Below are 10,566 nucleotides of genomic sequence, written 5' to 3'. Positions count from 1 at the left end.
GTCTGCTGCACCCCTGCTCTGGGCGGGACCCCATGCTGGGCATGGGGGGCATGCACCCCAGGCTGAAAGGCAGTGTTAACTCCCCACAGTTGCCCAACAGGATGTCACAAGGAAGCGATAACAAGCTTTAACAGAGGTGAGGGACAGGGACCCCAAAACTGGCAGGAGGGATCGGGAAGGACAGGACAGGGCACCATATCTGTATCTTGAGTGACGTTCACAGGGTCTTAAGACGGCCATGAGTCTCAAAAAATAAGAGGTAGAAAGTCCTTCGAGACAGAGGGAACCACAGAGACAAAGGGGTGGGGGCTGGATAAAATGGACCTTTGGGGATGGCGGGACTGCCCTGAGGTCAGCAGGGCAAGGGTTGAAGGAGCTCCTGGCTATGGCAGAACCCCACAGAATCACAGGCATGTCGATTCCCTATGTTTTCTGGGAGCTTGGGGTCATGTCTACTCACAGAGCTTGTTCTAGGACACGTAGCCTCCCTTCCTGCAGGCTCTCACAGCCCTTGAATGACGGGGAAACAGGTTCTGACCCCTGAAGCAGGATCCAGCCTCGCCAGTTTGGGAAGTAACGAGGCCCCAGACACACTGGTAATAACAGCAACAAGCAAGGCCTCCACCCCCGAGGCGGCAGGAAGGCTGTGGGGAGCAGGTGGGAAACGCCGCCAGGGGTGGGTCTGCAGAAGCCAGGACCCAGGTCTGGCCACAGCCGAGGAAGGCTTTAGTTAGCCTGGCCCCAGCTCCTGGGTGGGGCCTCAGAGAGCAGGCCCACGCAGAAAACGCCCAGGAGCAAAAGGGCGGGCCCTTACCCTCCTGGAGTCTCAGCTCTCCTGCAATCCGGGACTGAACCAGAGGTTCCCTGAGGAGTCAGCCTGTGGAATCCACACCTGCGACCAGCTCAGGGTACCCACCCCATCATTTACTAAACACCCACCATAAGCTGTGTGGGGAACAAGACAGACATTGTCACTGGCCTGCAGGCGCTCCCATCCTCGTGGAACAGACCGAAAGACAATAAACGGGTAAACAGACGCAGAGAATAAGTGCGGGGGTGTTCTAAGAGGAGCAAAGAGGGTACAGAGTGATAAGAGGGGGTCCGAGTTGAGGTTGGGTTGGCTGAGAAGTCCTCTTTGATGAGGCGCTTTTGAGCTAAGCTCTGAATGACACCAAGGAGCCCGGAGGCCTGAGCTGGGGAAAGAGGGGTCTAAGCAGAGGCACAGACGCAAAGGCTTTGAGGCAGAGGGAGAGCTCCATGTTCTCCAGAAAATAGCCAGAAGACAGGCCATGGTGGCTGGACCTCCGCGTGAAACAGGGGCTGCTGGGGAGCAGGTCGGAGAGGGGCAGGGGACAGATCTCACAAGGCCCTGAGGCCCACGGAGCAGTTTGGGCAAGGAAGGAATGCGATCTGAGTTTTGAAAAGATCCCTTTGCTTGATGGAGGACTCATGGAGAATAGCGTGGAAGCAGGAGCCCCAGGAAGAGGCTGGTGCACGTGCCCAGGGAGGAGATGCTGGTGTTGTAGGCCAGGAGGAGGTGGTGTGTGGGGACAGGCTGGGGCAGAGCCACGGGTCACCATGCAGGGAAGGGCCCCTGCCCCAGGAGCCGTTGCCCAGCACCGAGGGCTAGGAGCCACTGAACGGCCCAACCAGAGGCGGGTGGGGCCGGCAGAGAGAGCTGCTCAGTATATAAATATCTTTAATGAATAAATAGAAGTGCTTTTAGGGCTGGCAGAGTCATATCATTTCCACCTGCCATAAAATTTCATTAGAAGCAGGCGCTGCAGGGGGAGAGGAATGGCTGCAATAAATCTGCTCGCCCACCCCCAGGCCCTGCCTCCACTCTGGGCCCACTCAGCCCCACTCCCTGGAGAATCTGGCCCGGGGCCCTCCTCCCCAGGCCTTCCTGGGGCCCCCCCGGAAGTCTGCTCCTTTCCTGCCCCAGCCCCCCCCCAACCAGAACAGCCAAGAAGCAGCAGTGGGCAGGGACCCCACTCCCCTTGGGAATCAGACACAATTCCTGCCCCCTCCCCCCGCCTTCAGCCCCTCCCCACTAGTGCAGATTAGATGGGTTTCAGAGAAGGTAGTAATCAACACCACGGAATCCCAGGAACAACAGAGCTGGGGGAAAGCATGCCTGGGGCCCATTTTACAAACAAGCAAGCAGAGGCCCAAGAAAGTAGGTGACTGTCCTAAGATCACTCACGATCAGCAGATCCAGCCCTCCCTGTGATGTGGAGACTAGCCCCATACCATTTTGCAGATGAGAATACTGAGGCCCAGAGAGAAGTAGGATCCAGGTCACCACCTCTGTTGGAGACAGCCAGATGAGAGCCTGTCTCCGCACGACCACAGCAGCCTTTTTCTCCTTTATCCAAGTGTTCTGGAGCCAAGGTGGTTTTTCCTGAGACCTTCCAAAGCCTGGAGTAGAAAATGTACTGATTGCCTACCACGTGCCAGGTAGTCTCCGGATGGAAGCCCCCGTCCCCCACACCTGGATGCGTCCCTGGGGCATCTTACAAAGGTGCCACGCGCACCTCCATTTTATAAATTAGAAAAGGAGGCACAGAGAGGTCAAAGAGTGTGTCCAAGGTCACACAGCCGTGTCACGGAGGCCGGCTCTTCACTCAACAGCCTGGGAATCCTCAGGCCCCTCCCCGGGCCCCACAGCCACCCTCACCCAGCCAGTGGTGTCTGGCCAGGAAGCCTGGCCAAATGGACGAGCGCAGCTGACCACCTGCCTGAGCCCGTGGTTATCAGTTAAGCTCATTAAGTGGCCATGACAGAACATGGCCTGGGCCAGCTGCCTTCCCTCCTCACCTCACTCCAGCCCTCTTGGGAGCAAGGCCTGAGGACAGGTTTCTGCTTTGACCAGCTGTAAGCCAGTGTCTCTCTGTAATTGAGAAAAATGAAAAGATATGCAAGCGAGCTTCACCAGGCTGGCCCCGCGGACCCAGGGCACTGGGCATGGGTGCTGGAGACCGGCTTCCTAGGTTCAAATCCAGCCCTGTGACCCAGGCGAGTGTGACTTCCCCACCCTGAGCCTCCGTCTCCTCGTCTGTAAAATGGGGTTAGTGCCCTACGGTACTACTCACCGTCTGGACCTGAGACAAGCTGGCATGTAGAAAGTCCAGGACCAACGGTTAAGTGCTGATCAATGGTCACACCATCATTACCGACATCCTTACGTTACTGTATTTTCTTGTTCACTTTCCCCACTAGACTGTAAGCTGATTCATCCTTATTTGTACCTTCCAGAATGAATGAGCGAACCTATGAGGGCATCATCAGTCCTCCCATCAGCGAACACCCACGCCAAGGTCCTTTAGCAGCAAGGAGGGAGCAGTGCACCTGTCTACAGCAGCTGTTATCTAAGGGGCTGGGGTGTTGAGCCAGAGCGCATGGGTGGGCCTCACCTGAGCAACTGTCCAGCCACTGCTTCGGCCTCCTCCCTCGCCCCAGGCCTTTGACCAAGTGTTCCTGCTCTGTGCCCTGCCCCCGCTTCCCACTCCCCCGCTGATGATTCTACTGTTGCCCAAGACTGGCCCGGGGCCAGACACCGCCCTCCCTGGGGGCAGGAGCACGGGTCCCATTCTCAGGGGGCTCCAGCCTCCCGGAAGAGACCGCAGCAGACACACCCCTCATCCTCCAGAACGCGACAAGCAGAGGCCCTGAGAACCCCACGCACTCTGCCCTCGGCCCTGAGGCCCCCAGTTCCTCTTTCACTCCCTCTCGGCTCTCCCCAGGCCCCCAGCGAGCCTTCCCTGAGCCTGCTTCCCCTGACCTGCCCCGTGAGCTGCTTGAGGGTGGGGGCTGCCTTCCTCCCTTTCTGCGCTGAGTGCCCAGCACGGGGCAGCCACCCAGCAGAAGCCCTGCAACATTTCCTCAGCAGATCTTCTCTGAGCACCTACCATGTGCCAGGCCCCATGTGCAGCTGTGGGGATAGAGAATGAACAAGGCTCCTTGTCCTGCAAACCAGCAAGGCAGCTCGAGGTGGCACTGGGAGCTATACACAAAATAAAACAGAGAGTGACAGCAAGGAAGAGTAGCTCCTCCGGTCTGGATGGTCAGGGAAGGGCTTCCTGAAGGGGTAATGCTGGAGTTGAGACAGGATTGACAAGCAGAGCAGCTGCCAAGGGAAGTTGGGAATAGGATTCTAGGCAGAGGGTGTAGCAAGTGCAAAGGCCCTGGGGTAGGAGCGTGGTTTGCATATTTAAGGAACAGCCAGGTTCACGTGAATGAGGAGAGCTAGGTGAGCTTGTGGAGAAGGGCAGGGAGCAGGCTGTACAGGGCCTCGTTAGCCACAGTGAGGAATTTGGATTTTCTTCCACACACAATGGGAAGCCATTGGAGGGTTTTAAGCAGTGGAGGGAAAAAGGATCACAGGGTGTGTGTGTGTGGAATATAATGACTGAGTTAAGGAGGGAGGGAGGGAGGGGAGAGATGGGTGAAGGAAGAGAGGATGAAGGGATGAATGGCAGAGCAAAGGGCAGAGGACCGAGCTGGCTGCCTGCATGGACAAGACTCCACCACGGACAGCAGGACCTCGGTCCCTCCTGCTCCTAACCTCTGCGTCCTTTCTGGCCCACTGTCTGGATGGCCACACCTAGCCCAGGCTCATGGTGGTCAGAGTGACAGACACAAAGGCAGTTTGAGTCAGGGTGGGAAGCAGTGGTTCTGGGAACGTCTGACCTGAGTCTTGGGAGTCCCTGATGCTTCGCTTCCCCGAGGAGGCAGCCATGGCCCAGGGATGAAAGGGCACGTGGCGCTTCACCAGGTAAGGGGACAGGAGGGGCTCCTGGGAGAGGCTCTGAGAGGGGCAGAGGCAGGGAAGAGTCCAGCTCTGAGCTGGGGGCCTTACAGACCCAAATCCAATTAATTGTCACCACAACTCTGTGAAGGGCAAGCTGCTGTCTCCATTTTATAGATGAGAAAACCAAGGCTTAGAAAAGGAAAGAGGCGGGATGGTCACACAACTATTCTGGGCAAGAGTGGCCTCTTGACCTCAAAGCCCAAGAGTAGTCAATAAAACATATCCCAACACTCTTATGAGTGCTGGGAGTCCACATGGCAGGCAGGAGGGAGGATACTGTCAAAGACACACACACACACACACACACACACACACACACACACATTGCAGGCATTGCTGAGCAGCTCATTCTTCCTGGGGTATCACGGAGTGCATCGTGGAGGAGGTGGCATTTGAACTCAACCATGAGGGGTGGTGAGCTTTCGATGGGTGGAGAATTGGGCAGGTGAGGAGGTTGCAGAGGGGGGAAGCGCACTGAGGAAGCCCTGGGTGAGTAGGCAGGGAGGAAGGAGAGGAGGTAATAGAAAAGGGGACTGGGAGGTGGGCAGGAGTCAGATTGGGAATGCTCGAATGGCAAGGCCAAGTGGTAGTACTCTATTCAGAAGGCCCAGAGGGGCCCTGGAAGGGCTCTGAACCATTGAGAGGCAGGTCACATGGACGAGTCTGAAAGTCCCTCCCAGTTCCTGCGTGACGGACAGAAGGGGGTGGGTCAGGAGGCTGGAAGATCAGGAGAGGGCTGGCGCTATAGTCTAGGCAAGCCTCGGTGGTGACCTTGAGGATAGGGAGAAGAGGGCATAATTGAAAGCTATTGTGGAGTTAGAGTGGGCCGGACTCGGTTGGGGAGGAGGGGTATGGAGCACAGGTTGCATCCCTGAAAGGGTCAGTTAGCTTGGTCACCTCCCCTGGCCGGGGACTAAAGCCATTCATTCGTCCACCTCTCTGACCACCTATCCACCCACCCACCACTTCTCCATCCTTCCATTCAGCATGCATAAGTCTCCTCCCTGGTCCAGTCCCTCCTGGTGTTGGGGGATAGGGTACGGGAACGCCAGCACTCGTCCCTGGCCCTCCGGAGCACTTCACAGTCTAATGGGAAGACCACCGTGACAAGAGGGGATCTCAACCCAGTGCGCCGAGCACAGGTGATCAGGCAGACAAAATGGGGCGGAGGGATTTGGGAGAGAAGAGGGGATCAAGGGGGCTCAGCACGGCCCAGCCCCACCTCCAGAAGGTGGGTTTGCAATGTCATCGTCCCAAACAAAGGACAGTACGTTATTAGCATTATTAATTATCATTAATCTAATTAAATGGCAATTACAATTAAGAACGCAGTGATAAAAAATGCCACCTTGTATTTAAATGCATCGTGAATGACTTTCCATGAGCTCAGCCCGCCCCCCCGCACCGCAGCACCACTCGCTCAGTGGGTGCATGGCCGACCCTCCTGTGTCAGAGGCACGACGGAGGGATCGCAAGGTCCCACTCCCCTCGTTCTACCATGGAGCACACTGAGGCCCAGGAAGGGGACATGACGGGCCCCAGGGTCACCCCCAAGTAGGTGACAAAGGGACATTCAAGCCAAGGAGCCCATACCGGCCCGCCCGCCTCCCAGCTCGCCCCATCCCTAACAGCCTTCTTTTTTTCCTAGGAAAAACAGCTGTCAGAGGCAGCCATCCTGCTACCGATTAAACAAGGCAAATTCTATCGGAACAGAATCAGAGACACCCCTGGACACCTAATTACACAGTCTGGAACGAGAAACATGGGCAGGGAAATAGGAATATGAACCAACAGTGCGGCAGGCAGCAGAGAGCCCTCCCCACCTCCGGAGCTGTCAGCTCCCCGACGCCTCCAGACAGGAGGACAGGGCGCATCTCCTGGTCCTTGAATAAGGTCCCTGCTCCCAGGAAGGGGCTCCCCAGCTGGAGTGAGCCTGGCAGAGCCCCCCACGCCCCACCTGCCACCACCGGCCAGGGCTCCATGACAAAGGAGCTTGTGGGCAGGAGCCCCTCTCAGAGTGTCCCCTGGGCCCTGGGGAGAACAGGTGTCATTCCAGGCCTCCAGCCCAGCAGTTGGGGCAGCGAGAGGGGGGCAGAACTGGGCTGCAGCCACCCTAGCCTGGCCCCGGAGCCAGGGCTCCGTCTCCCAGCTAGAGGGCTGTCCCAGCAGGGTCTGTCCCAGTGGCAGTGCTGAGTGCCGGGGCTGGGCGTGGCTGTCCCCCCACCGTGAGGACCTGTGGTTTTATACTGAGCAGGACTGTGAGCCGGTGCGGGCAGGGGCCCTGTCTCCACGTTCACGTCCCCCGTATCGACAGGCAGAGCAGACAGTGATGACCAGGTGAATTCAGTATTCGTTTCACCCTATTTATTGAATAATCCGCCTGTGTTCATGCTGGGCTTGGGGAGACAGGAATGAACAAAACAGAGGTCCCTGCTCTCGAGGAACCCATGAGTGGGGGGACCCAGACACTGAGGAAGGCAGACCAACGAGAAGAAGAGAATTAAATGGTGTCGCTTCGGACGGACGTGAGATGAAGAAAACTAGGTGATGGGATAAAGAGCGAATAGAATTGGGAGAGGGAGCTACTTGAGATAAGATGGTTCTGGAAGGCCTCTCTCAGGAGATGTTTGAGCTGAGACCTGAACAGTGAGCAGGGGCAGCCAAGGGTGGAGTTGGGGGAACGTTCTAGGTGAGTGCGAGTGGAATGAACCAATGGGTGGGTATGTGGGTGAGTGAGTGGGAGCAGAAGGGGGTGCGCTGTGGGAAGACAGGCTGGGAGCCAACAGGTGTCCCCTCGCTCTCTGCTGCAGGGGGTCCGAGACCGGATGGCTCACAGGCTCCTCTGAGAGTCCCCCACACCACACTGTGCACTCAGTATGGGGCATCCCTGCCGGCCCCTCCCTGCCGCAGCTCCCCTGCATGCCATCCCCATGAGGGACTTCCTCTAAGGTGACTCTGCGCATTATTTATTGTTAGTATTATTGGTGTGCCATTAATAATCATTACCCCTCACCTTCCTCCCTGCTGCTTTCTTTCCACCGCTGAGGTATGTGCGCTCAGCGGAGGTCAAGGAGCCCAAAGACAAGTCAAGAAGCTTTCCGAGCCCCCGGTGGCCCATCTCTGATTGGAGAATGTGAGACCCACCCATGACTCAGGGCTCTGCCTCTTCAAGGCCATGGGATCTGACTGCGGCCGTCATGTGTGACCTAGAACGAGGACGGCCTCCCTGGGCCTCCGTTTCTGCCTCCAGTACCTCTCACCTCTGCCCCATGACCCAGCAGCCCTGCAGAGTAGACTTAAGGTTATTACGTCTTCCACCTCCTTCACAGACGCTGAAACGGGGCCGCGGAGGCGTCCTGTGGCTCGGCCCAGGGCACACGACCAGTAAGAGGTGCAGCGGGATTGAAACTTAGGCCCTGGCTGAGATTAGACAGTAGTGGTGTTTCACCATGAATTTCCTGACTCCGGTGGCTGTACTGTGGTTTCGTAAGAGTAGGTCTTTGTTCTAGAAAATGCACACTGAACTATTTGGAGATGGTAGTATACCACATACTGTGCTTGCAACTTTCCCATAAGTGGAAGATGAATTCAAATTTTTAAAAATTAATATGGAAACAAAACCAACCAAACAAGGCCTGTGATCCTTCCGTGCTGGGCCCAGTGTTCGGGCCCGGCCGGGCCAGGCTGGGGATGCGGACTCCTTTTGGACTCACCGCCTGCCCGCAAGGAGGATGATGTTATTTTATCCCTCACTTTGCAAACGGGGAAACAGAAGCTCAGAGTTGTCGAGGCATTTTCTGAGGCCGCACAGACCGGGAAGTGGCCGTAAGCCTGCCCACGAGGACTCCCCACCTGGTGGGGCGGAAAGACCAAAAGGAAGGCAGCCTGCGGGAGGCTGAGGGGTGTGGGGGACCTCTGGGGGCAGGGGTGCTGGATGCCAGGACACTGGGCCTAGTGGTACCCCCTACCCCTGCCCTTTAGAGCCATCGGGCCTCCCTGGGAGGGGAGCGGAACCGGGGCTCCCACCCCCGGTCAAAGGCTGATTGATCTGCCACGGTCCCCGGAGCCAGTCCCCACGTCCGCACCTTTGAGCTGCTGCGTGTTTTCTTGTCTCTGATTGTAAACAGATTTGACTAAAGAGGTAAATTAGAAGTTAATTAGAGAGAACATGATTGATGAGGCAGTTTGCCGTGATTGGGAGGCGTGGAAAGGATGGGGCTCCCTGCACGGAGGTGAGGGAGGAGGGGTGCAGGAGGAAGCATTCACAGGCCCACGGAGGTGGGGGGGCACCCAGAAAGGTGAGGGGCCTGCTGGAGTCCACCCTTTCTCTTGGGCACGTGGGTCCATCCCAGTGAGCAGCCCGCACACGCTGGGACAGGGGCCAGGCGCTCGCCGGACTCGGGGCGTGAAGCAGCCAGCCTGCCCCATGTGTGGCCGGAACTTTTATCCTGGATGTGCAGGCCGGGCTGGGCCGGGCGCTGATGCTTATCACACACTTAACACCGCTCCAGGCCCTGTGCGTCTTCCCAAAACATTGCTAGGTGGAAGCGCTTCCTCTGTGTTCTGGAGTCCGCACTCTGAGAGATTCAGAGACCTGAAGCAACTTGCCCAAGGTCACACAGCTAGTAAGAAGAGGGCTGAGACTGACTTCCAGAGCCTGTGCCTTTCTGAGTTCCAGACTGGGCGCCTGGTCATGAGTCCGACTGCCCAAGCAGTACAGGGATCCTCTCTATGGTGGCCCTGCTTACATGCCTCCAGCCATGGTGAACTCACTTTCTCCCAAAACAACATGTCCCTAGGCAGGACCTAGCATGGACCTAGTCTAACCCTCTTCAACCCCACCTCCAGGCCTCTGCCATCTGCCAGCCTCCTTCACATCCCAGAACAGAGACGCCCCCCCCCCACACCACCAAACCTTCAAGGTCTCACACAAACCCATCATTCTCCTTGGGAAACTGAGACCCAGAGGAAGACTGAAATGCCAGTGTCCCAGCGGGGCCCGGCACCCCCATGTCTGAACTACAGCCATCAGGCCCCTCTGGGACCCACAGCCTCTACTCCTCCAATGTTACAGCTCTTCATTTACCCACGATGATTTCTTTCCCCTAGTCATTCAGTGGGATTTACTGGGGCCCAACCCTGTGCATTCTCGGAGAGTGCGAGAGTGAGGAAGGTCTGACCTTCTTGTGGAGGTGCTCATGGCCCTGTCAGGGTGACAGGGCTGCCAAGGAGAGGACAAGGGGCGAGGAGAGCCCTGAGGGGGAGAGTTGGCCCCTCCAGGAACTGGCACAGGAGCCAAGTTCCTGGAAGAGGTGCGAGCATGTTCCGGGCAGAGGGAACTGTGGTGAGAGGGAGCGTGGTACATTCCAGAACACGCCAGAAGGCCAAATGGCTGGAAGCAAGGCTGAGGGGGAACTAGTGGGAAGTGAGGTCACCTAAGGAAGCTGTTTGGATTTTATTCTAAGCAGTAGAAACCATCTAGAGCTCTAAGTGGGGGAGGATGATGGGATTTGCATTTGGAAAAGTGCTCCCTCTGACTTCTGGTGGGATGTGGGGCGGGCACCAGGGACACGGGAAGTTCCTGCAGCCGGCGACCCTCCGGCTCCGGCTCAGAGAGCGTGCGTGATGAGAGATGTTCCGTGGGAGCGGGGCTTAGGGATGGATTCCATCTCTGGGTGCAGGCTAGCTGGGGAGTTTGCGGGGGCAGGGGGCACACCTGAGACAGGGAAGCCTGGAGCAGGGCAGGACTTGAG

The sequence above is a fragment of the Ursus americanus genome, chromosome 22 (assembly GCF_024610735.1).
Source record: "Ursus americanus isolate L20-20 chromosome 22, mUrsAme1.1.p, whole genome shotgun sequence".
In the NCBI taxonomy this organism is placed as follows: domain Eukaryota; kingdom Metazoa; phylum Chordata; class Mammalia; order Carnivora; family Ursidae; genus Ursus; species Ursus americanus.
This window is presented reverse-complemented; position numbering follows the sequence as displayed.